Below are 23,709 nucleotides of genomic sequence, written 5' to 3'. Positions count from 1 at the left end.
TCAGATGCTACAGCAGCTCAGTTTGGTTCAAGTCCAGATTTGATTAGGTAGAAAACCTAAACTTTATTTTCTTAGATTTATTTCAACAAAGATCTGCTCTTGTTATTTGGAATTGTTGTGTTTTTATATTGCACGAGTGTTTAATCTTTAAATCATGAACTGATGACCAAACGTTCTTCTTTAATCCTGAAACACCATCACACAACCACCACCATGACTGACTGTTAAGTGAGATGTTTTTTATTGTAAAATGCTGTTTTAGGTTTATTGCAAGTATAAGAATTCTGACTCATCAGTTCACAGAACATCATCACCAAAAAGCTTGAGGGTCATTAAGGTTCTTATATTGGTAAATGAGAGGCGAGGCTTTATGTTCCTCTTAGTTAACAGTGATTTTACCCTGTGACTCTCCCATGGATTTTACTTGTGCTCAGTCTCCTTCTAATACTGGAATCATTAAATCAGATTTAAATTGAGGTCAGCAGGTCCTGCGGTTTCCTAAATGTTTGTTTGGGTTCTTGTATGTTTTCCTTGATCAGACATTGATGAGCTCCTGAAGCAATCTTAACTGTTCCAAGTGTCATTTAGAGATCATGGCTCTTACTGTGGTTCGCTAAAGTACTAAAATCTTAGGATTGACTTTGTAACTTTTTCCAGACTGATATATTACAATTACTTTTTTGATCTATTTTGAAATTTGTTTGGACAGTGGTGAAGTAGTTCTGACAGTGATCATGCCTCAGATTAGGGACATTTTTGGTCCTTGCTAAAGACCACTGTTCCATGTACTTTTCTTCTATAGTTATTTAAAATCACCAATAACTTTAGAGGTTAAAACAAGTAAAACAACCATTTAAACTGCTGTCTGTATATTTTTGCTTTTATAAATCTTTATGATTCAGTCACAGAAACCCTTGAAACACACACACACACACACACACACACACACACACACTAACATACACCAACACACATTTACACACACACCCTCTCACACACGTTTACACACATTCACACTTACACACATATTAACAAACACACACACACTCATATGTGCACACACACACACACACACTGAAACACAATTCAAAAAGCTTTATTAGCATGACGTTGTGTTTGTTGTTGGATTGTATGTTGCTGGTGTGTGTCTGTGTACTGTTTGTGAATGTGTCATGTTTGTGGGGTGTTTCTATATGTCTGTGTAGTGTTTTTGTGCGTTTAGGTAACATTTGTGTGTTTGTGTAGTTTTCATTAGTTTGTGTAGCATTTGTGTGCATTTGTAAATGTTGGTGTCTGTGTATTTGTGTAGTGTCTGTGTGAGTATGTGTAGGGTTTGTCTGTGCTTGTGTAATGTATTTGTGTGTTTGTTTGTGTAGTGTTTGTAACAAATGTGTGTGTTTGTGTAGTGTACAATACTACAAGTAATATTTGTGTTTGAGTAGTATGTGTGTGTTTGAGCAGTATTTGTGGGTTTGAGTTAGTGCTGGACAATAATTCGATATCGATATACAGTGTATCACAAAAGTAAGTACACCCCTCACATTTCTGCAAATATTTCATTATATCTTTTCATGGGACAACACTATAGACATGAAACTTGGATATAACTTAGAGTAGTCAGTGTACAGCTTGTATAGCAGTGTAGATTTACTGTCTTCTGAAAATAACTCAACACACAGCCATTAATGTCTAAATAGCTGCAACATAAGTGAGTACACCCCACAGTGAACATGTCCAAATTGTGCCCAAATGTGTCGTTGTCCCTCCCTGGTGTCATGTGTCAAGGTCCCAGGTGTAAATGGGGAGCAGGGCTGTTAAATTTGGTGTTTTGGGTACAATTCTCTCATACTGGCCACTGGATATTCAACATGGCACCTCATGGCAAAGAACTCTCTGAGGATGTGAGAAATAGAATTGTTGCTCTCCACAAAGATGGCCTGGGCTATAAGAAGATTGCTAACACCCTGAAACTGAGCTACAGCATGGTGGCCAAGGTCATACAGCGGTTTTCCAGGACAGGTTCCACTCGGAACAGGCTTCGCCAGGGTCGACCAAAGAAGTCGAGTCCACGTGTTCGGCGTCATATCCAGAGGTCGGCTTTAAAAAATAGACACATGAGTGCTGCCAGCATTGCTGCAGAGTTTGAAGACGTGGGAGGTCAGCCTGTCAGTGCTCAGACCATACGCCGCACACTGCATCGACTCGGTCTGCATGGTCGTCATCCCAGAAGGAAGCTGACGCACAAGAAAGCCCGCAAACAGTTTGCTGAAGACAAGCAGTCCAAGAACATGGATTACTGGAATGCCCTGTGGTCTGACGAGACCAAGATAAACTTGTTTGGCTCAGATGGTGTCCAGCATGTGTGGCGGCGCCCTGGTGAGAAGTACCAAGACAACTGTATCTTGCCTACAGTCAAGCATGGTGGTGGTAGCATCATGGTCTTGGGCTGCATGAGTGTTGCTGGCACTGGGGAGCTGCAGTTCATTGAGGGAAACATGAATTCCAACATGTACTGTGACATTCTGAAACAGAGCATGATCCCCTCCCTTCGAAAACTGGGCCTCATGGCAGTTTTCGAACAGGATAACGACCCCAAACACAACCTCCAAGATGACAACTGCCTTGCTGAGGAAGCTGAAGGTAAAGGTGATGGACTAAACCCAATTGAGCACCTGTGGCGCATCCTCAAGTGGAAGGTGGAGGAGTTCAAGGTGTCTAACATCCACCAGCTCCGTGATGTCATCATGGAGGAGTGGAAGAGGATTCCAGTAGCAACCTGTGCAGCTCTGGTGAATTCCATGCCCAGGAGGGTTAAGGCAGTGCTGGATAATAATGGTGGTCACACAAAATATTGACACTTTGGGCACAATTTGGACATGTTCACTGTGGGGTGTACTCACTTATGTTGCCAGCCATTTAGACATTAATGGCTGTGTGTTGAGTTATTTTCAGAAGACAGTAAATCTACACTGCTATACAAGTTGTACACTGACTACTCTAAGTTATATCCAAGTTTCATGTCTATAGTGTTGTCCCATGAAAAGATATAATGAAATATTTGCAGAAATGTGAGGGGTGTACTCACTTTTGTGATACACTGTATATCACGATAGAAAATGTTTCAATAACGGTGATATGATTTTTAAACAAATTCGATCTATATACATTTTGTAAAATGAGTTCAACAGCTGTGAGGGAACGAGCATCCACAGTCAGGGGCGGAGCCGGGGGGGGGGGGGGGTGGCAGTATTTGTGTGTGTTTGAGTAGTATGTGTGTGTTTGAGCAGTATTTGTGTGTTTGAGTAATATTTGTGTTTGAGCAGTATTTGTGTGTTTGAGTAGTATGTGTGTGTTTGAGCAGTATTTGTGTGTTTGAGTAGTATGTGTGTGTTTGAGCAGTATTTGTGTGTTTGAATAGTATGTGTGTGTTTGTGCAGTATTTGTGTGTGTTTGAGTAGTATGTGTGTGTTTGAGTAATATTTGTGCTTATGTGTAGTGTCTATATGTCAGTGTAGTGTTCATGCTTTTGTGTAGCATTTGTTTGTGTTTGAGTAGTAGTTGTGTTGTAGTAGTATTTGTGTGATTGTGTAGTGTCTTTGTGTATGTGTAGGGTTTGTATGAGTTTGTGTAATATATGTGTGTTTGTTTGTGTAGTGTTTGTGTAATGTACAGTATCTTACAAAAGTGAGTACACATTTCTGCAAATATTTGATTTTATCTTTTCATGGGACAACACTATAGAAATGAAACTTGGATGTAACTTGTATAGCAGTATAGATTTACTTCTGAAAATAACTCAACACACAGCCATTAATGTCTAAATAGCTGCAACACATGTGAGTACACCCCACAGTGAACATGTCCAAATTGTGCCCAAAGTGTCAATATTTTGTGTGACCACCATTATTACCTAGCACTGCCTTAACCCTCTTGGACATGGAATTCACCAGAGCTGCACAGGTTGCTACTGGAATCCTCTTCCACTCCTCCATGATGACATCACGGAGCTGGTGGACGTTAGACACCTTGAACTCCTCCACCTTCCACTTAAGGATGCCCCACAGGTGCTCAATTGCGTTTAGTCCATCACCTTTACCAGAGGTGGAAAGTAACAAATTACATTTACTCGCGTTACTATAATTGAGTTTTTTTGTGCACTTGTACTTTTTAAAGTAGATTTTACAGCCAGTAATTTTACTTTTACTTAAGTATGTTTTGTATTAAGAACTGTATTTCCAGTTCTAAAAGTTGGCAACCCTAGTTGGCACTATTGACCTGAACCAAGTTAGTTAGCGTCAAGTCCAACTAGTTATAAAATACAGCGATTTATTGAGAATAAACAGAAATAATGCTGTTTTTAATTGATAACAGCAGTTGCAGTCTGTTAGGTGTGTAAAGTGGTTAACGTTTACTCTGAGTACAGTTTAAATTTTAAAAGTTAATTTTTACTTGAGTAGATTTTTAGACTAGTAATTTTACTTGTACTTAAGTAAAAAATCAAAGTAATAGTACTTTTACTTGAGTACAATATTTTAGTATTCTTTCCACCTCTGACCTTTACCTTCAGCTTTGTCAGCAAGGCAGTTGTCATCTTGGAGGTTGTATTTGGGGTCATTATTGTGTTAAAAAACTGCCATGCAGCCAAGTTTCCGGAGTGAGGGAAGCATGCTCTGTTTCAGAATGTCACAGTACATGTTGGAATTCATGTTTCCCTCAGTGAACTGCAGCTCCCCAGTGCCGGCAGCACTCATGCAGCCCAATACCATGATGCTACCACCATGCTTGCCTGTAGGCAAGAGACAGTTGTCTTGGTACTTCTTACCAGGGCGCCGCCACACATTCTGGTCACCATCTGAGCCAAACAAGTTTATCTTGGTCTCGTCAGACCACAGGACATTCCAGTAATCCATTCGTGGACTGCTTGTCTTCAGCAAACTGTTTGCGGGCTTTCTTGTGCATCAGCTTCCTTCTGGGATGATGGTCATGTAGACCGAGTTGATGCAGTGTGTGGCGTATGCTGACCTCCCGCTTCTTTAACCTCTGCAGCAATGCTGGCAGCACTCATGCGTCTATGTTTTTAAAGCCAACCTCTGGATATGACGCTTAACATGTGGACTCAACTTCTTTGGTGAAGCCTGTTCCGAGTGGAACCTGTCCTGGAAAACCGCTGTATGACCTTGGCCACCGTGCTGTTGCTTAGTTTCAGGGTGTTAGCAATCTTCTTATAGCTTAGGCCATCTTTGTGGAGAGCAACAATTCTATTTCTCACATCCTCAGAGAGTTCTTTGCCATGAGGTGCCATGTTGAATATCCAGGGGCCAGTATGAAAGAATTGTACCCAAAACACCAAATTTAACAGCTCTGTTCCCCATTCACACCTGGGACCTTGACACATGACACCAGGGAGGGACAACGACACATTTGGGCACAATGTGGACATGTTCACGAGTTTTACTGTCATGTGCACAGAAGAACCAGCAGTTACAATGTACAATGAAATTCTTACTTTGTTCATCCTCCAAACATCAATAAGTATTGTACATAAAACAAAATTAAACTAACACAATAAAATAATTAGTATAAAACTTTTTCAAAAAATATTTAAATTAAACTATAAAAAAAAAACGTTTTATATACAAAGTAATAAAAATAGAAATAAACTAAGGTAGTTCTGATAAATGTCCTGTAGTGCAGGGAAGGACGTTCCAGAAATTCTTTGTGCAGTTTTTATTACATGCTGGAGTGCCTTCCTGTCCTCTGCAGTGCAGTTTCCGTACCAGACTGTGATGGAGCTGGTAAGGACACTTTCCACTCTACATTTGTAGAAGTTGCTGAGAATTTTGGTTGACATGCCAAATTTTTTTAGTCTTCTTAAGAAGTACAGTCTCTGTTGTGACTTTTTGATGATGTGGTGTGTGTTGCAGGACCAGGTGAGATCCTCACTGATGTGCACACCCAGGAATTTGAAGGTTTTCACCTTCTCCACTACTGTTCCACCTATATACAGTGGTGTATGCTGTTCTCCCCTCCTCCTGGGGTCCACAATCAGTTCCTTTGTCTTGTTGATATTTAATGAAAGATTGTTGTTCTGACACCAGCCCACAAGATCTGCTACCCCCTTCCTGTACGCCGTCTCATCCTCCCCAGTAATAAGACCAATGACGGTGGTGTCATCAGCAAACTTAATAATACTGGTGGTGTTATAAGAGGCCACACAGTTATGTGTGAAGAGCGAGTACAGAAGAGGGCTCAGCACGCAGCCTTGAGGTGTCCCAATGTTTATGGTCTTTGTGCTGGATGTTCGCGTGCCAATCCTGACTGACTGAGATCGGTCAGATAGAAAATCTAGTATCCAGTTACAGCACAGCAGTCTCTGATCTCACGTTGTGTTGTTATCCTGGTTCTCAGCTCATCCAGCTTGTTTTCGAGGGAGCGAACGTTAGCCAGCAACAGGCTAGGTAGCGGTGGTCGTGTAGCCCTAGCCTTTAGCCTAGCATGAAGCCCACCTCTCCTGCCACGCTTCCGTTTTGGCCGCTCTGTTCGCCGTCTACGTCGCTCGTCCAATACCGGTGCTGCTATGCCATGCTGCTCGAATTGATTGTGTAGGGTTTGTGTGATTGTGTAGGGTTTGTGTGATTATGTAGGGTTTGTGATTGTGTAGGGTTTGTGTGATTGTGTAGTGTTTGATTGTGTAGGGTTTGTGTGATTGTGTAGGGTTTGTTTGATTGTGTAGGGTTTGTATGATTGTGTAGGGTTTGTTTGATTGTGTAGTGTTTGTGTGACTGTGTAGTGTTTGTGTGATTGTGTAGGGTTTGTGTGATTGTGTTGGGTTTGTTTGATTGTGTAGGGTTTGTGTGATTATGTAGCGTTTGTGTGATTGTGTAGGGTTTGTGTGATGGTGTAGGGTTTATTCGATTGTGTAGGGTTTGTGTGATGGTGTAGGGTTTATTTGATTGTGTAGGATTTGTGTGATGGTGTAGGGTTTATTTGATTGTGTAGGGTTTGTGTGATGGTGTAGGGTTTGTGTGATTGTGTAGTGTTTGATTGTGTAGGGTTTGTTCGATTGTGTAGGGTTTGATTGTGTAGGGTTTGTGTGATTGTGTAGTGTTTGCTTGATTGTGTAGTGTTTGATTGTGTAGGGTTTGTGTGATTGTGTAGGGTTTGTGTGATTGTGTAGTGTTTGATTGTGTAGGGTCCGTGTGATTGTGTTGGGTTTGTGTGATTGTGTAGTGTTTGATTGTGTAATATTTGATTGTGTAGGGTTTGTTTGATTGTGTAGGGTTTGTGTGATTGTGTAGGGTTTGTTTGATTGTGTAGGGTTTGTGTGATTGTGTAGGGTTTGTTTGATTGTGTAGTGTTTGTTTGATTGTGTAGTGTTTGTGTGATTGTGTAGGGTTTGTGTGATTGTGTAGGGTTTGTGTGATTGTGTAGGGTTTGTGTGATTGTGTAGTGTTTGATTGTGTAGGGTTTGTGTGATTGTGTAGGGTTTGTGTGATTGTGTAGGGTTTGTGTGATTGTGTAGGGTTTGTTTGATTGTGTAGTGTTTGTGTGATTGTGTAGGGTTTGTGTGATTGTGTAGGGTTTGTGTGATTGTGTAGTGTTTGTGTGATTGTGTAGGGTTTGTGTGATTGTGTAGGGTTTGTGTGATTGTGTAGTGTTTGATTGTATAGGGTTTGTGTGATTGTGTAGGGTTTGTTTGATTGTGTAGGGTTTGTGTGATTATGTAGGGTTTGTGTGATTGTGTAGGGTTTGTGTGATTGTGTAGGGTTTGTGTGATGGTGTAGGGTTTATTTGATTGTGTAGGGTTTGTGTGATGGTGTAGGGTTTATTTGATTGTGTAGGCTTTGTGTGATGGTGTAGGGTTTATTTGATTGTGTAGGGATTGTGTGATGGTGTAGGGTTTGTGTGATTGTAGTGTTTGTGTAGGGTTTGTTCGATTGTGTAGGGTTTGATTTTGTAGGGTTTGTGTGATTGTGTAGTGTTTGCTTGATTGTGTAGTGTTTGATTGTGTAGGGTTTGTGTGATTGTGTAGGGTTTGTGTGATTGTGTTTGGTTTGTGTGATTGTGTAGTGTTTGATTGTGTAATGTTTGAATGTGTAGGGTTTGATTGATTGTGTAGGGTTTGTGTGATTGTGTAGGGTTTGTTTGATAGTGTAGGGTTTGTGTGATTGTGTAGTGTTTGATTGTGTAGGGTTTGTGTGATTGTGTAGGGTTTGTGTGATTGTGTAGTGTTTGATTGTGTAGGGTTTGTGTGATTGTGTAAGGTTTGTTTGATTGTGTAGGGTTTGTGTGGTTGTGTAGGGTTTGTGTGATTGTGCAGTGTTTGATTGTGTAGTGTTTGATTGTGTAGGGTTTGTGTGGTTGTGTAGGGTTTGTGTGATTGTGCAGTGTTTGATTGTGTAGGGTTTGTGTGGTTGTGTAGGGTTTGTGTGATTGTGCAGTGTTTGTGTAGTGTTTGGTTGTGTAGTGTTTGTGTGATCGTGTAGTGTTTGATTGTGTAGTGTTTGATTGTGTAGGGTTTGTTTGATTGTGTAGGGTTTGTGTGATTGTGTAGGGTTTGATTGTGTAGTGTTTGATTGTGTAGGGTTTGTGTGATTGTGTACGGTTTGTGTGATTGTGTAGGGTTTGTGTGATTGTGTAGGGTTTGTTTGATTGTGTTTGGTTTGTGTGATTGTGTAGTGTTTGATTGTGTAATGTTTGAATGTGTAGGGTTTGTTTGATTGTGTAGGGTTTGTGTGATTGTGTTTGGTTTGTGTGATTGTGTAGTGTTTAATTGTGTAATGTTTGAATGTGTAGGGTTTGTTTGATTGTGTAGGGTTTGTGTGGTTGTGTAGGGTTTGTGTGATTGTGCAGTGTTTGATTGTGTAGTGTTTGATTGTGTAGGGTTTGTGTGATTGTGTAGGGTTTGTTTGATTGTGTAGTGTTTGTGTGACTGTGTAGTGTTTGTGTGATTGTGTAGGGTTTGTGTGATTGTGTAGGGTTTGTTTGATTGTGTAGGGTTTGTGTGATTATGTAGCGTTTGTGTGATTGTGTAGGGTTTGTGTGATGGTGTAGGGTTTATTCGATTGTGTAGGGTTTGTGTGATGGTGTAGGGTTTATTTGATTGTGTAGGATTTGTGTGATGGTGTAGGGTTTATTTGATTGTGTAGGGTTTGTGTGATGGTGTAGGGTTTGTGTGATTGTGTAGTGTTTGATTGTGTAGGGTTTGTTCGATTGTGTAGGGTTTGATTGTGTAGGGTTTGTGTGATTGTGTAGTGTTTGCTTGATTGTTTAGTGTTTGATTGTGTAGGGTTTGTGTGATTGTGTAGGGTTTGTGTGATTGTGTAGTGTTTGATTGTGTAGGGTCCGTGTGATTGTGTTGGGTTTGTGTGATTGTGTAGTGTTTGATTGTGTAATATTTGATTGTGTAGGGTTTGTTTGATTGTGTAGGGTTTGTGTGATTGTGTAGGGTTTGTTTGATTGTGTAGGGTTTGTGTGATTGTGTAGGGTTTGTTTGATTGTGTAGTGTTTGTTTGATTGTGTAGTGTTTGTGTGATTGTGTAGGGTTTTTGTGATTGTGTAGGGTTTGTGTGATTGTGTAGTGTTTGATTGTGTAGGGTTTGTGTGATTGTGTAGGGTTTGTGTGATTGTGTAGGGTTTGTGTGATTGTGTAGGGTTTGTTTGATTGTGTAGTGTTTGTGTGATTGTGTAGGGTTTGTGTGATTGTGTAGGGTTTGTGTGATTGTGTAGTGTTTGTGTGATTGTGTAGGGTTTGTGTGATTGTGTAGGGTTTGTGTGATTGTGTAGTGTTTGATTGTATAGGGTTTGTGTGATTGTGTAGGGTTTGTTTGATTGTGTAGGGTTTGTGTGATTATGTAGGGTTTGTGTGATTGTGTAGGGTTTGTGTGATTGTGTAGGGTTTGTGTGATGGTGTAGGGTTTATTTGATTGTGTAGGGTTTGTGTGATGGTGTAGGGTTTATTTGATTGTGTAGGCTTTGTGTGATGGTGTAGGGTTTATTTGATTGTGTAGGGATTGTGTGATGGTGTAGGGTTTGTGTGATTGTAGTGTTTGTGTAGGGTTTGTTCGATTGTGTAGGGTTTGATTTTGTAGGGTTTGAATGTGTAGGGTTTGTTTGATTGTGTAGGGTTTGTGTGATTGTGTTTGGTTTGTGTGATTGTGTAGTGTTTAATTGTGTAATGTTTGAATGTGTAGGGTTTGTTTGATTGTGTAGGGTTTGTGTGGTTGTGTAGGGTTTGTGTGATTGTGCAGTGTTTGATTGTGTAGTGTTTGATTGTGTAGGGTTTGTGTGATTGTGTAGGGTTTGTTTGATTGTGTAGTGTTTGTGTGACTGTGTAGTGTTTGTGTGATTGTGTAGGGTTTTTGTGATTGTGTAGGGTTTGTGTGATTATGTAGCGTTTGTGTGATTGTGTAGGGTTTGTGTGATGGTGTAGGGTTTATTCGATTGTGTAGGGTTTGTGTGATGGTGTAGGGTTTATTTGATTGTGTAGGATTTGTGTGATGGTGTAGGGTTTATTTGATTGTGTAGGGTTTGTGTGATGGTGTAGGGTTTGTGTGATTGTGTAGTGTTTGATTGTGTAGGGTTTGTTCGATTGTGTAGGGTTTGATTGTGTAGGGTTTGTGTGATTGTGTAGTGTTTGCTTGATTGTTTAGTGTTTGATTGTGTAGGGTTTGTGTGATTGTGTAGGGTTTGTGTGATTGTGTAGTGTTTGATTGTGTAGGGTCCGTGTGATTGTGTTGGGTTTGTGTGATTGTGTAGTGTTTGATTGTGTAATATTTGATTGTGTAGGGTTTGTTTGATTGTGTAGGGTTTGTGTGATTGTGTAGGGTTTGTTTGATTGTGTAGGGTTTGTGTGATTGTGTAGGGTTTGTTTGATTGTGTAGTGTTTGTTTGATTGTGTAGTGTTTGTGTGATTGTGTAGGGTTTTTGTGATTGTGTAGGGTTTGTGTGATTGTGTAGTGTTTGATTGTGTAGGGTTTGTGTGATTGTGTAGGGTTTGTGTGATTGTGTAGGGTTTGTGTGATTGTGTAGGGTTTGTTTGATTGTGTAGTGTTTGTGTGATTGTGTAGGGTTTGTGTGATTGTGTAGGGTTTGTGTGATTGTGTAGTGTTTGTGTGATTGTGTAGGGTTTGTGTGATTGTGTAGGGTTTGTGTGATTGTGTAGTGTTTGATTGTATAGGGTTTGTGTGATTGTGTAGGGTTTGTTTGATTGTGTAGGGTTTGTGTGATTATGTAGGGTTTGTGTGATTGTGTAGGGTTTGTGTGATTGTGTAGGGTTTGTGTGATGGTGTAGGGTTTATTTGATTGTGTAGGGTTTGTGTGATGGTGTAGGGTTTATTTGATTGTGTAGGCTTTGTGTGATGGTGTAGGGTTTATTTGATTGTGTAGGGATTGTGTGATGGTGTAGGGTTTGTGTGATTGTAGTGTTTGTGTAGGGTTTGTTCGATTGTGTAGGGTTTGATTTTGTAGGGTTTGTGTGATTGTGTAGTGTTTGCTTGATTGTGTAGTGTTTGATTGTGTAGGGTTTGTGTGATTGTGTAGGGTTTGTGTGATTGTGTTTGGTTTGTGTGATTGTGTAGTGTTTGATTGTGTAATGTTTGAATGTGTAGGGTTTGATTGATTGTGTAGGGTTTGTGTGATTGTGTAGGGTTTGTTTGATAGTGTAGGGTTTGTGTGATTGTGTAGTGTTTGATTGTGTAGGGTTTGTGTGATTGTGTAGGGTTTGTGTGATTGTGTAGTGTTTGATTGTGTAGGGTTTGTGTGATTGTGTAAGGTTTGTTTGATTGTGTAGGGTTTGTGTGGTTGTGTAGGGTTTGTGTGATTGTGCAGTGTTTGATTGTGTAGTGTTTGATTGTGTAGGGTTTGTGTGGTTGTGTAGGGTTTGTGTGATTGTGCAGTGTTTGATTGTGTAGGGTTTGTGTGGTTGTGTAGGGTTTGTGTGATTGTGCAGTGTTTGTGTAGTGTTTGGTTGTGTAGTGTTTGTGTGATCGTGTAGTGTTTGATTGTGTAGTGTTTGATTGTGTAGGGTTTGTTTGATTGTGTAGGGTTTGTGTGATTGTGTAGGGTTTGATTGTGTAGTGTTTGATTGTGTAGGGTTTGTGTGATTGTGTACGGTTTGTGTGATTGTGTAGGGTTTGTGTGATTGTGTAGGGTTTGTTTGATTGTGTTTGGTTTGTGTGATTGTGTAGTGTTTGATTGTGTAATGTTTGAATGTGTAGGGTTTGTTTGAATGTGTAGGGTTTGTTTGATTGTGTTTGGTTTGTGTGATTGTGTAGTGTTTAATTGTGTAATGTTTGAATGTGTAGGGTTTGTTTGATTGTGTAGGGTTTGTGTGGTTGTGTAGGGTTTGTGTGATTGTGCAGTGTTTGATTGTGTAGTGTTTGATTGTGTAGGGTTTGTGTGGTTGTGTAGGGTTTGTGTGATTGTGCAGTGTTTGATTGTGTAGGGTTTGTGTGGTTGTGTAGGGTTTGTGTGATTGTGTAGGGTTTGTTTAATAGTGTAGGGTTTGTGTGATTGTGTAGTGTTTGATTGTGTAGGGTTTGTGTGATTGTGTAGGGTTTGTGTGATTGTGTAGTGTTTGATTGTGTAGGGTTTGTGTGATTGTGTAGGGTTTGTTTGATTGTGTAGGGTTTGTGTGGTTGTGTAGGGTTTGTGTGATTGTGCAGTGTTTGATTGTGTAGTGTTTGATTGTGTAGGGTTTGTGTGGTTGTGTAGGGTTTGTGTGATTGTGCAGTGTTTGATTGTGTAGGGTTTGTGTGATTGTGTAGGGTTTGTGTGATTGTGTAGTGTTTGATTGTGTAGGGTTTGTGTGATTGTGTAAGGTTTGTTTGATTGTGTAGGGTTTGTGTGGTTGTGTAGGGTTTGTGTGATTGTGCAGTGTTTGATTGTGTAGTGTTTGATTGTGTAGGGTTTGTGTGGTTGTGTAGGGTTTGTGTGATTGTGCAGTGTTTGATTGTGTAGGGTTTGTGTGGTTGTGTAGGGTTTGTGTGATTGTGCAGTGTTTGTGTAGTGTTTGGTTGTGTAGTGTTTGTGTGATCGTGTAGTGTTTGATTGTGTAGTGTTTGATTGTGTAGGGTTTGTTTGATTGTGTAGGGTTTGTGTGATTGTGTAGGGTTTGATTGTGTAGTGTTTGATTGTGTAGGGTTTGTGTGATTGTGTACGGTTTGTGTGATTGTGTAGGGTTTGTGTGATTGTGTAGGGTTTGTTTGATTGTGTTTGGTTTGTGTGATTGTGTAGTGTTTGATTGTGTAATGTTTGAATGTGTAGGGTTTGTTTGAATGTGTAGGGTTTGTTTGATTGTGTTTGGTTTGTGTGATTGTGTAGTGTTTAATTGTGTAATGTTTGAATGTGTAGGGTTTGTTTGATTGTGTAGGGTTTGTGTGGTTGTGTAGGGTTTGTGTGATTGTGCAGTGTTTGATTGTGTAGTGTTTGATTGTGTAGGGTTTGTGTGGTTGTGTAGGGTTTGTGTGATTGTGCAGTGTTTGATTGTGTAGGGTTTGTGTGGTTGTGTAGGGTTTGTGTGAATGTGTAGGGTTTGTTTAATAGTGTAGGGTTTGTGTGATTGTGTAGTGTTTGATTGTGTAGGGTTTGTTTGATTGTGTAGTGTTTGTGTGACTGTGTAGTGTTTGTGATTGTGTAGGGTTTTTGTGATTGTGTAGGGTTTGTGTGATTATGTAGCGTTTGTGTGATTGTGTAGGGTTTGTGTGATGGTGTAGGGTTTATTCGATTGTGTAGGGTTTGTGTGATGGTGTAGGGTTTATTTGATTGTGTAGGATTTGTGTGATGGTGTAGGGTTTATTTGATTGTGTAGGGTTTGTGTGATGGTGTAGGGTTTGTGTGATTGTGTAGTGTTTGATTGTGTAGGGTTTGTTCGATTGTGTAGGGTTTGATTGTGTAGGGTTTGTGTGATTGTGTAGTGTTTGCTTGATTGTTTAGTGTTTGATTGTGTAGGGTTTGTGTGATTGTGTAGGGTTTGTGTGATTGTGTAGTGTTTGATTGTGTAGGGTCCGTGTGATTGTGTTGGGTTTGTGTGATTGTGTAGTGTTTGATTGTGTAATATTTGATTGTGTAGGGTTTGTTTGATTGTGTAGGGTTTGTGTGATTGTGTAGGGTTTGTTTGATTGTGTAGGGTTTGTGTGATTGTGTAGGGTTTGTTTGATTGTGTAGTGTTTGTTTGATTGTGTAGTGTTTGTGTGATTGTGTAGGGTTTTTGTGATTGTGTAGGGTTTGTGTGATTGTGTAGTGTTTGATTGTGTAGGGTTTGTGTGATTGTGTAGGGTTTGTGTGATTGTGTAGGGTTTGTGTGATTGTGTAGGGTTTGTTTGATTGTGTAGTGTTTGTGTGATTGTGTAGGGTTTGTGTGATTGTGTAGGGTTTGTGTGATTGTGTAGTGTTTGTGTGATTGTGTAGGGTTTGTGTGATTGTGTAGGGTTTGTGTGATTGTGTAGTGTTTGATTGTATAGGGTTTGTGTGATTGTGTAGGGTTTGTTTGATTGTGTAGGGTTTGTGTGATTATGTAGGGTTTGTGTGATTGTGTAGGGTTTGTGTGATTGTGTAGGGTTTGTGTGATGGTGTAGGGTTTATTTGATTGTGTAGGGTTTGTGTGATGGTGTAGGGTTTATTTGATTGTGTAGGCTTTGTGTGATGGTGTAGGGTTTATTTGATTGTGTAGGGATTGTGTGATGGTGTAGGGTTTGTGTGATTGTAGTGTTTGTGTAGGGTTTGTTCGATTGTGTAGGGTTTGATTTTGTAGGGTTTGAATGTGTAGGGTTTGTTTGATTGTGTAGGGTTTGTGTGATTGTGTTTGGTTTGTGTGATTGTGTAGTGTTTAATTGTGTAATGTTTGAATGTGTAGGGTTTGTTTGATTGTGTAGGGTTTGTGTGGTTGTGTAGGGTTTGTGTGATTGTGCAGTGTTTGATTGTGTAGTGTTTGATTGTGTAGGGTTTGTGTGATTGTGTAGGGTTTGTTTGATTGTGTAGTGTTTGTGTGACTGTGTAGTGTTTGTGTGATTGTGTAGGGTTTTTGTGATTGTGTAGGGTTTGTGTGATTATGTAGCGTTTGTGTGATTGTGTAGGGTTTGTGTGATGGTGTAGGGTTTATTCGATTGTGTAGGGTTTGTGTGATGGTGTAGGGTTTATTTGATTGTGTAGGATTTGTGTGATGGTGTAGGGTTTATTTGATTGTGTAGGGTTTGTGTGATGGTGTAGGGTTTGTGTGATTGTGTAGTGTTTGATTGTGTAGGGTTTGTTCGATTGTGTAGGGTTTGATTGTGTAGGGTTTGTGTGATTGTGTAGTGTTTGCTTGATTGTTTAGTGTTTGATTGTGTAGGGTTTGTGTGATTGTGTAGGGTTTGTGTGATTGTGTAGTGTTTGATTGTGTAGGGTCCGTGTGATTGTGTTGGGTTTGTGTGATTGTGTAGTGTTTGATTGTGTAATATTTGATTGTGTAGGGTTTGTTTGATTGTGTAGGGTTTGTGTGATTGTGTAGGGTTTGTTTGATTGTGTAGGGTTTGTGTGATTGTGTAGGGTTTGTTTGATTGTGTAGTGTTTGTTTGATTGTGTAGTGTTTGTGTGATTGTGTAGGGTTTTTGTGATTGTGTAGGGTTTGTGTGATTGTGTAGTGTTTGATTGTGTAGGGTTTGTGTGATTGTGTAGGGTTTGTGTGATTGTGTAGGGTTTGTGTGATTATGTAGGGTTTGTGTGATTGTGTAGGGTTTGTGTGATTGTGTAGGGTTTGTGTGATGGTGTAGGGTTTATTTGATTGTGTAGGGTTTGTGTGATGGTGTAGGGTTTATTTGATTGTGTAGGCTTTGTGTGATGGTGTAGGGTTTATTTGATTGTGTAGGGATTGTGTGATGGTGTAGGGTTTGTGTGATTGTAGTGTTTGTGTAGGGTTTGTTCGATTGTGTAGGGTTTGATTTTGTAGGGTTTGTGTGATTGTGTAGTGTTTGCTTGATTGTGTAGTGTTTGATTGTGTAGGGTTTGTGTGATTGTGTAGGGTTTGTGTGATTGTGTTTGGTTTGTGTGATTGTGTAGTGTTTGATTGTGTAATGTTTGAATGTGTAGGGTTTGATTGATTGTGTAGGGTTTGTGTGATTGTGTAGGGTTTGTTTGATAGTGTAGGGTTTGTGTGATTGTGTAGTGTTTGATTGTGTAGGGTTTGTGTGATTGTGTAGGGTTTGTGTGATTGTGTAGTGTTTGATTGTGTAGGGTTTGTGTGATTGTGTAAGGTTTGTTTGATTGTGTAGGGTTTGTGTGGTTGTGTAGGGTTTGTGTGATTGTGCAGTGTTTGATTGTGTAGTGTTTGATTGTGTAGGGTTTGTGTGGTTGTGTAGGGTTTGTGTGATTGTGCAGTGTTTGATTGTGTAGGGTTTGTGTGGTTGTGTAGGGTTTGTGTGATTGTGCAGTGTTTGTGTAGTGTTTGGTTGTGTAGTGTTTGTGTGATCGTGTAGTGTTTGATTGTGTAGTGTTTGATTGTGTAGGGTTTGTTTGATTGTGTAGGGTTTGTGTGATTGTGTAGGGTTTGATTGTGTAGTGTTTGATTGTGTAGGGTTTGTGTGATTGTGTACGGTTTGTGTGATTGTGTAGGGTTTGTGTGATTGTGTAGGGTTTGTTTGATTGTGTTTGGTTTGTGTGATTGTGTAGTGTTTGATTGTGTAATGTTTGAATGTGTAGGGTTTGTTTGAATGTGTAGGGTTTGTTTGATTGTGTTTGGTTTGTGTGATTGTGTAGTGTTTAATTGTGTAATGTTTGAATGTGTAGGGTTTGTTTGATTGTGTAGGGTTTGTGTGGTTGTGTAGGGTTTGTGTGATTGTGCAGTGTTTGATTGTGTAGTGTTTGATTGTGTAGGGTTTGTGTGGTTGTGTAGGGTTTGTGTGATTGTGCAGTGTTTGATTGTGTAGGGTTTGTGTGGTTGTGTAGGGTTTGTGTGATTGTGTAGGGTTTGTTTAATAGTGTAGGGTTTGTGTGATTGTGTAGTGTTTGATTGTGTAGGGTTTGTGTGATTGTGTAGGGTTTGTGTGATTGTGTAGTGTTTGATTGTGTAGGGTTTGTGTGATTGTGTAGGGTTTGTTTGATTGTGTAGGGTTTGTGTGGTTGTGTAGGGTTTGTGTGATTGTGCAGTGTTTGATTGTGTAGTGTTTGATTGTGTAGGGTTTGTGTGGTTGTGTAGGGTTTGTGTGATTGTGCAGTGTTTGATTGTGTAGGGTTTGTGTGATTGTGTAGGGTTTGTGTGATTGTGTAGTGTTTGATTGTGTAGGGTTTGTGTGATTGTGTAAGGTTTGTTTGATTGTGTAGGGTTTGTGTGGTTGTGTAGGGTTTGTGTGATTGTGCAGTGTTTGATTGTGTAGTGTTTGATTGTGTAGGGTTTGTGTGGTTGTGTAGGGTTTGTGTGATTGTGCAGTGTTTGATTGTGTAGGGTTTGTGTGGTTGTGTAGGGTTTGTGTGATTGTGCAGTGTTTGTGTAGTGTTTGGTTGTGTAGTGTTTGTGTGATCGTGTAGTGTTTGATTGTGTAGTGTTTGATTGTGTAGGGTTTGTTTGATTGTGTAGGGTTTGTGTGATTGTGTAGGGTTTGATTGTGTAGTGTTTGATTGTGTAGGGTTTGTGTGATTGTGTACGGTTTGTGTGATTGTGTAGGGTTTGTGTGATTGTGTAGTGTTTGATTGTGTAGGGTTTGTGTGGTTGTGTAGGGTTTGTGTGATTGTGCAGTGTTTGTGTAGTGTTTGGTTGTGTAGTGTTTGTGTGATCGTGTAGTGTTTGATTGTGTAGTGTTTGATTGTGTAGGGTTTGTTTGATTGTGTAGGGTTTGTGTGATTGTGTAGGGTTTGATTGTGTAGTGTTTGATTGTGTAGGGTTTGTGTGATTGTGTACGGTTTGTGTGATTGTGTAGGGTTTGTGTGATTGTGTAGGGTTTGTTTGATTGTGTTTGGTTTGTGTGATTGTGTAGTGTTTGATTGTGTAATGTTTGAATGTGTAGGGTTTGTTTGAATGTGTAGGGTTTGTTTGATTGTGTTTGGTTTGTGTGATTGTGTAGTGTTTAATTGTGTAATGTTTGAATGTGTAGGGTTTGTTTGATTGTGTAGGGTTTGTGTGGTTGTGTAGGGTTTGTGTGATTGTGCAGTGTTTGATTGTGTAGTGTTTGATTGTGTAGGGTTTGTGTGGTTGTGTAGGGTTTGTGTGATTGTGCAGTGTTTGATTGTGTAGGGTTTGTGTGGTTGTGTAGGGTTTGTGTGAATGTGTAGGGTATGTTTAATAGTGTAGGGTTTGTGTGATTGTGTAGTGTTTGATTGTGTAGGGTTTGTTTGATTGTGTAGTGTTTGTGTGACTGTGTAGTGTTTGTGTGATTGTGTAGGGTTTTTGTGATTGTGTAGGGTTTGTGTGATTATGTAGCGTTTGTGTGATTGTGTAGGGTTTGTGTGATGGTGTAGGGTTTATTCGATTGTGTAGGGTTTGTGTGATGGTGTAGGGTTTATTTGATTGTGTAGGATTTGTGTGATGGTGTAGGGTTTATTTGATTGTGTAGGGTTTGTGTGATGGTGTAGGGTTTGTGTGATTGTGTAGTGTTTGATTGTGTAGGGTTTGTTCGATTGTGTAGGGTTTGATTGTGTAGGGTTTGTGTGATTGTGTAGTGTTTGCTTGATTGTTTAGTGTTTGATTGTGTAGGGTTTGTGTGATTGTGTAGGGTTTGTGTGATTGTGTAGTGTTTGATTGTGTAGGGTCCGTGTGATTGTGTTGGGTTTGTGTGATTGTGTAGTGTTTGATTGTGTAATATTTGATTGTGTAGGGTTTGTTTGATTGTGTAGGGTTTGTGTGATTGTGTAGGGTTTGTTTGATTGTGTAGGGTTTGTGTGATTGTGTAGGGTTTGTTTGATTGTGTAGTGTTTGTTTGATTGTGTAGTGTTTGTGTGATTGTGTAGGGTTTTTGTGATTGTGTAGGGTTTGTGTGATTGTGTAGTGTTTGATTGTGTAGGGTTTGTGTGATTGTGTAGGGTTTGTGTGATTGTGTAGGGTTTGTGTGATTGTGTAGGGTTTGTTTGATTGTGTAGTGTTTGTGTGATTGTGTAGGGTTTGTGTGATTGTGTAGGGTTTGTGTGATTGTGTAGTGTTTGTGTGATTGTGTAGGGTTTGTGTGATTGTGTAGGGTTTGTGTGATTGTGTAGTGTTTGATTGTATAGGGTTTGTGTGATTGTGTAGGGTTTGTTTGATTGTGTAGGGTTTGTGTGATTATGTAGGGTTTGTGTGATTGTGTAGGGTTTGTGTGATTGTGTAGGGTTTGTGTGATGGTGTAGGGTTTATTTGATTGTGTAGGGTTTGTGTGATGGTGTAGGGTTTATTTGATTGTGTAGGCTTTGTGTGATGGTGTAGGGTTTATTTGATTGTGTAGGGATTGTGTGATGGTGTAGGGTTTGTGTGATTGTAGTGTTTGTGTAGGGTTTGTTCGATTGTGTAGGGTTTGATTTTGTAGGGTTTGTGTGATTGTGTAGTGTTTGCTTGATTGTGTAGTGTTTGATTGTGTAGGGTTTGTGTGATTGTGTAGGGTTTGTGTGATTGTGTTTGGTTTGTGTGATTGTGTAGTGTTTGATTGTGTAATGTTTGAATGTGTAGGGTTTGATTGATTGTGTAGGGTTTGTGTGATTGTGTAGGGTTTGTTTGATAGTGTAGGGTTTGTGTGATTGTGTAGTGTTTGATTGTGTAGGGTTTGTGTGATTGTGTAGGGTTTGTGTGATTGTGTAGTGTTTGATTGTGTAGGGTTTGTGTGATTGTGTAAGGTTTGTTTGATTGTGTAGGGTTTGTGTGGTTGTGTAGGGTTTGTGTGATTGTGCAGTGTTTGATTGTGTAGTGTTTGATTGTGTAGGGTTTGTGTGGTTGTGTAGGGTTTGTGTGATTGTGCAGTGTTTGATTGTGTAGGGTTTGTGTGGTTGTGTAGGGTTTGTGTGATTGTGCAGTGTTTGTGTAGTGTTTGGTTGTGTAGTGTTTGTGTGATCGTGTAGTGTTTGATTGTGTAGTGTTTGATTGTGTAGGGTTTGTTTGATTGTGTAGGGTTTGTGTGATTGTGTAGGGTTTGATTGTGTAGTGTTTGATTGTGTAGGGTTTGTGTGATTGTGTACGGTTTGTGTGATTGTGTAGGGTTTGTGTGATTGTGTAGGGTTTGTTTGATTGTGTTTGGTTTGTGTGATTGTGTAGTGTTTGATTGTGTAATGTTTGAATGTGTAGGGTTTGTTTGAATGTGTAGGGTTTGTTTGATTGTGTTTGGTTTGTGTGATTGTGTAGTGTTTAATTGTGTAATGTTTGAATGTGTAGGGTTTGTTTGATTGTGTAGGGTTTGTGTGGTTGTGTAGGGTTTGTGTGATTGTGCAGTGTTTGATTGTGTAGTGTTTGATTGTGTAGGGTTTGTGTGGTTGTGTAGGGTTTGTGTGATTGTGCAGTGTTTGATTGTGTAGGGTTTGTGTGGTTGTGTAGGGTTTGTGTGATTGTGTAGGGTTTGTTTAATAGTGTAGGGTTTGTGTGATTGTGTAGTGTTTGATTGTGTAGGGTTTGTGTGATTGTGTAGGGTTTGTGTGATTGTGTAGTGTTTGATTGTGTAGGGTTTGTGTGATTGTGTAGGGTTTGTTTGATTGTGTAGGGTTTGTGTGGTTGTGTAAGGTTTGTGTGATTGTGCAGTGTTTGATTGTGTAGTGTTTGATTGTGTAGGGTTTGTGTGGTTGTGTAGGGTTTGTGTGATTGTGCAGTGTTTGATTGTGTAGGGTTTGTGTGATTGTGTAGGGTTTGTGTGATTGTGTAGTGTTTGATTGTGTAGGGTTTGTGTGATTGTGTAAGGTTTGTTTGATTGTGTAGGGTTTGTGTGGTTGTGTAGGGTTTGTGTGATTGTGCAGTGTTTGATTGTGTAGTGTTTGATTGTGTAGGGTTTGTGTGGTTGTGTAGGGTTTGTGTGATTGTGCAGTGTTTGATTGTGTAGGGTTTGTGTGGTTGTGTAGGGTTTGTGTGATTGTGCAGTGTTTGTGTAGTGTTTGGTTGTGTAGTGTTTGTGTGATCGTGTAGTGTTTGATTGTGTAGTGTTTGATTGTGTAGGGTTTGTTTGATTGTGTAGGGTTTGTGTGATTGTGTAGGGTTTGATTGTGTAGTGTTTGATTGTGTAGGGTTTGTGTGATTGTGTACGGTTTGTGTGATTGTGTAGGGTTTGTTTGATTGTGTTTGGTTTGTGTGATTGTGTAGTGTTTGATTGTGTAATGTTTGAATGTGTAGGGTTTGTTTGAATGTGTAGGGTTTGTTTGATTGTGTTTGGTTTGTGTGATTGTGTAGTGTTTAATTGTGTAATGTTTGAATGTGTAGGGTTTGTTTGATTGTGTAGGGTTTGTGTGGTTGTGTAGGGTTTGTGTGATTGTGCAGTGTTTGATTGTGTAGTGTTTGATTGTGTAGGGTTTGTGTGGTTGTGTAGGGTTTGTGTGATTGTGCAGTGTTTGATTGTGTAGGGTTTGTGTGGTTGTGTAGGGTTTGTGTGATTGTGTAGGGTTTGTTTAATAGTGTAGGGTTTGTGTGATTGTGTAGTGTTTGATTGTGTAGGGTTTGTGTGATTGTGTAGGGTTTGTGTGATTGTGTAGTGTTTGATTGTGTAGGGTTTGTGTGATTGTGTAGGGTTTGTTTGATTGTGTAGGGTTTGTGTGGTTGTGTAGGGTTTGTTTGATTGTGTAGGGTTTGTGTGGTTGTGTAGGGTTTGTGTGATTGTGCAGTGTTTGATTGTGTAGGGTTTGTGTGATTGTGTAGGGTTTGTGTGATTGTGTAGTGTTTGATTGTGTAGGGTTTGTGTGATTGTGTAAGGTTTGTTTGATTGTGTAGGGTTTGTGTGGTTGTGTAGGGTTTGTGTGATTGTGCAGTGTTTGATTGTGTAGTGTTTGATTGTGTAGGGTTTGTGTGGTTGTGTAGGGTTTGTGTGATTGTGCAGTGTTTGATTGTGTAGGGTTTGTGTGGTTGTGTAGGGTTTGTGTGATTGTGCAGTGTTTGTGTAGTGTTTGGTTGTGTAGTGTTTGTGTGATCGTGTAGTGTTTGATTGTGTAGTGTTTGATTGTGTAGGGTTTGTTTGATTGTGTAGGGTTTGTGTGATTGTGTAGGGTTTGATTGTGTAGTGTTTGATTGTGTAGGGTTTGTGTGATTGTGTACGGTTTGTGTGATTGTGTAGGGTTTGTGTGATTGTGTAGGGTTTGTTTGATTGTGTTTGGTTTGTGTGATTGTGTAGTGTTTGATTGTGTAATGTTTGAATGTGTAGGGTTTGTTTGAATGTGTAGGGTTTGTTTGATTGTGTTTGGTTTGTGTGATTGTGTAGTGTTTAATTGTGTAATGTTTGAATGTGTAGGGTTTGTTTGATTGTGTAGGGTTTGTGTGGTTGTGTAGGGTTTGTGTGATTGTGCAGTGTTTGATTGTGTAGTGTTTGATTGTGTAGGGTTTGTGTGGTTGTGTAGGGTTTGTGTGATTGTGCAGTGTTTGATTGTGTAGGGTTTGTGTGATTGTGTAGGGTTTGTGTGAATGTGTAGGGTTTGTGTGAATGTGTAGGGTTTGTGTGATTGTGTAGGGTTTGTGTGATTGTGTAGTGTTTGTGTGATTGTGTAGGGTTTGTGTGATTGTGTAGGGTTTGTGTGATTGTGTAGTGTTTGATTGTATAGGGTTTGTGTGATTGTGTAGGGTTTGTTTGATTGTGTAGGGTTTGTGTGATTATGTAGGGTTTGTGTGATTGTGTAGGGTTTGTGTGATTGTGTAGGGTTTGTGTGATGGTGTAGGGTTTATTTGATTGTGTAGGGTTTGTGTGATGGTGTAGGGTTTATTTGATTGTGTAGGCTTTGTGTGATGGTGTAGGGTTTATTTGATTGTGTAGGGATTGTGTGATGGTGTAGGGTTTGTGTGATTGTAGTGTTTGTGTAGGGTTTGTTCGATTGTGTAGGGTTTGATTTTGTAGGGTTTGAATGTGTAGGGTTTGTTTGATTGTGTAGGGTTTGTGTGATTGTGTTTGGTTTGTGTGATTGTGTAGTGTTTAATTGTGTAATGTTTGAATGTGTAGGGTTTGTTTGATTGTGTAGGGTTTGTGTGGTTGTGTAGGGTTTGTGTGATTGTGCAGTGTTTGATTGTGTAGTGTTTGATTGTGTAGGGTTTGTGTGATTGTGTAGGGTTTGTTTGATTGTGTAGTGTTTGTGTGACTGTGTAGTGTTTGTGTGATTGTGTAGGGTTTTTGTGATTGTGTAGGGTTTGTGTGATTATGTAGCGTTTGTGTGATTGTGTAGGGTTTGTGTGATGGTGTAGGGTTTATTCGATTGTGTAGGGTTTGTGTGATGGTGTAGGGTTTATTTGATTGTGTAGGATTTGTGTGATGGTGTAGGGTTTATTTGATTGTGTAGGGTTTGTGTGATGGTGTAGGGTTTGTGTGATTGTGTAGTGTTTGATTGTGTAGGGTTTGTTCGATTGTGTAGGGTTTGATTGTGTAGGGTTTGTGTGATTGTGTAGTGTTTGCTTGATTGTTTAGTGTTTGATTGTGTAGGGTTTGTGTGATTGTGTAGGGTTTGTGTGATTGTGTAGTGTTTGATTGTGTAGGGTCCGTGTGATTGTGTTGGGTTTGTGTGATTGTGTAGTGTTTGATTGTGTAATATTTGATTGTGTAGGGTTTGTTTGATTGTGTAGGGTTTGTGTGATTGTGTAGGGTTTGTTTGATTGTGTAGGGTTTGTGTGAT

The 23,709-nt window shown here is 39.8% G+C and overlaps 1 protein-coding gene and 1 pseudogene across 1 annotated transcript in view; one reads left to right on the top strand and one right to left on the bottom strand.

Moving 5' to 3' along the window:
- LOC134326242 (zinc finger protein 658B-like) overlaps positions 1-23,709 on the bottom strand; it is a 126,583-nt pseudogene that overhangs the window by 14,105 nt on the left and 88,769 nt on the right.
- LOC134326776 (tripartite motif-containing protein 16-like) overlaps positions 1-23,709 on the top strand; it is a 38,475-nt gene that overhangs the window by 2,892 nt on the left and 11,874 nt on the right. The gene's annotated exons all lie outside the window — the stretch shown is intronic.

Source organism: Trichomycterus rosablanca, chromosome 14 (genome assembly GCF_030014385.1).
Source record: "Trichomycterus rosablanca isolate fTriRos1 chromosome 14, fTriRos1.hap1, whole genome shotgun sequence".
NCBI classification, from domain to species: Eukaryota; Metazoa; Chordata; class Actinopteri; order Siluriformes; family Trichomycteridae; genus Trichomycterus; species Trichomycterus rosablanca.
Note: the sequence above shows the minus strand (reverse complement) of the source record. Positions and strands in the feature narration are given on the sequence as shown.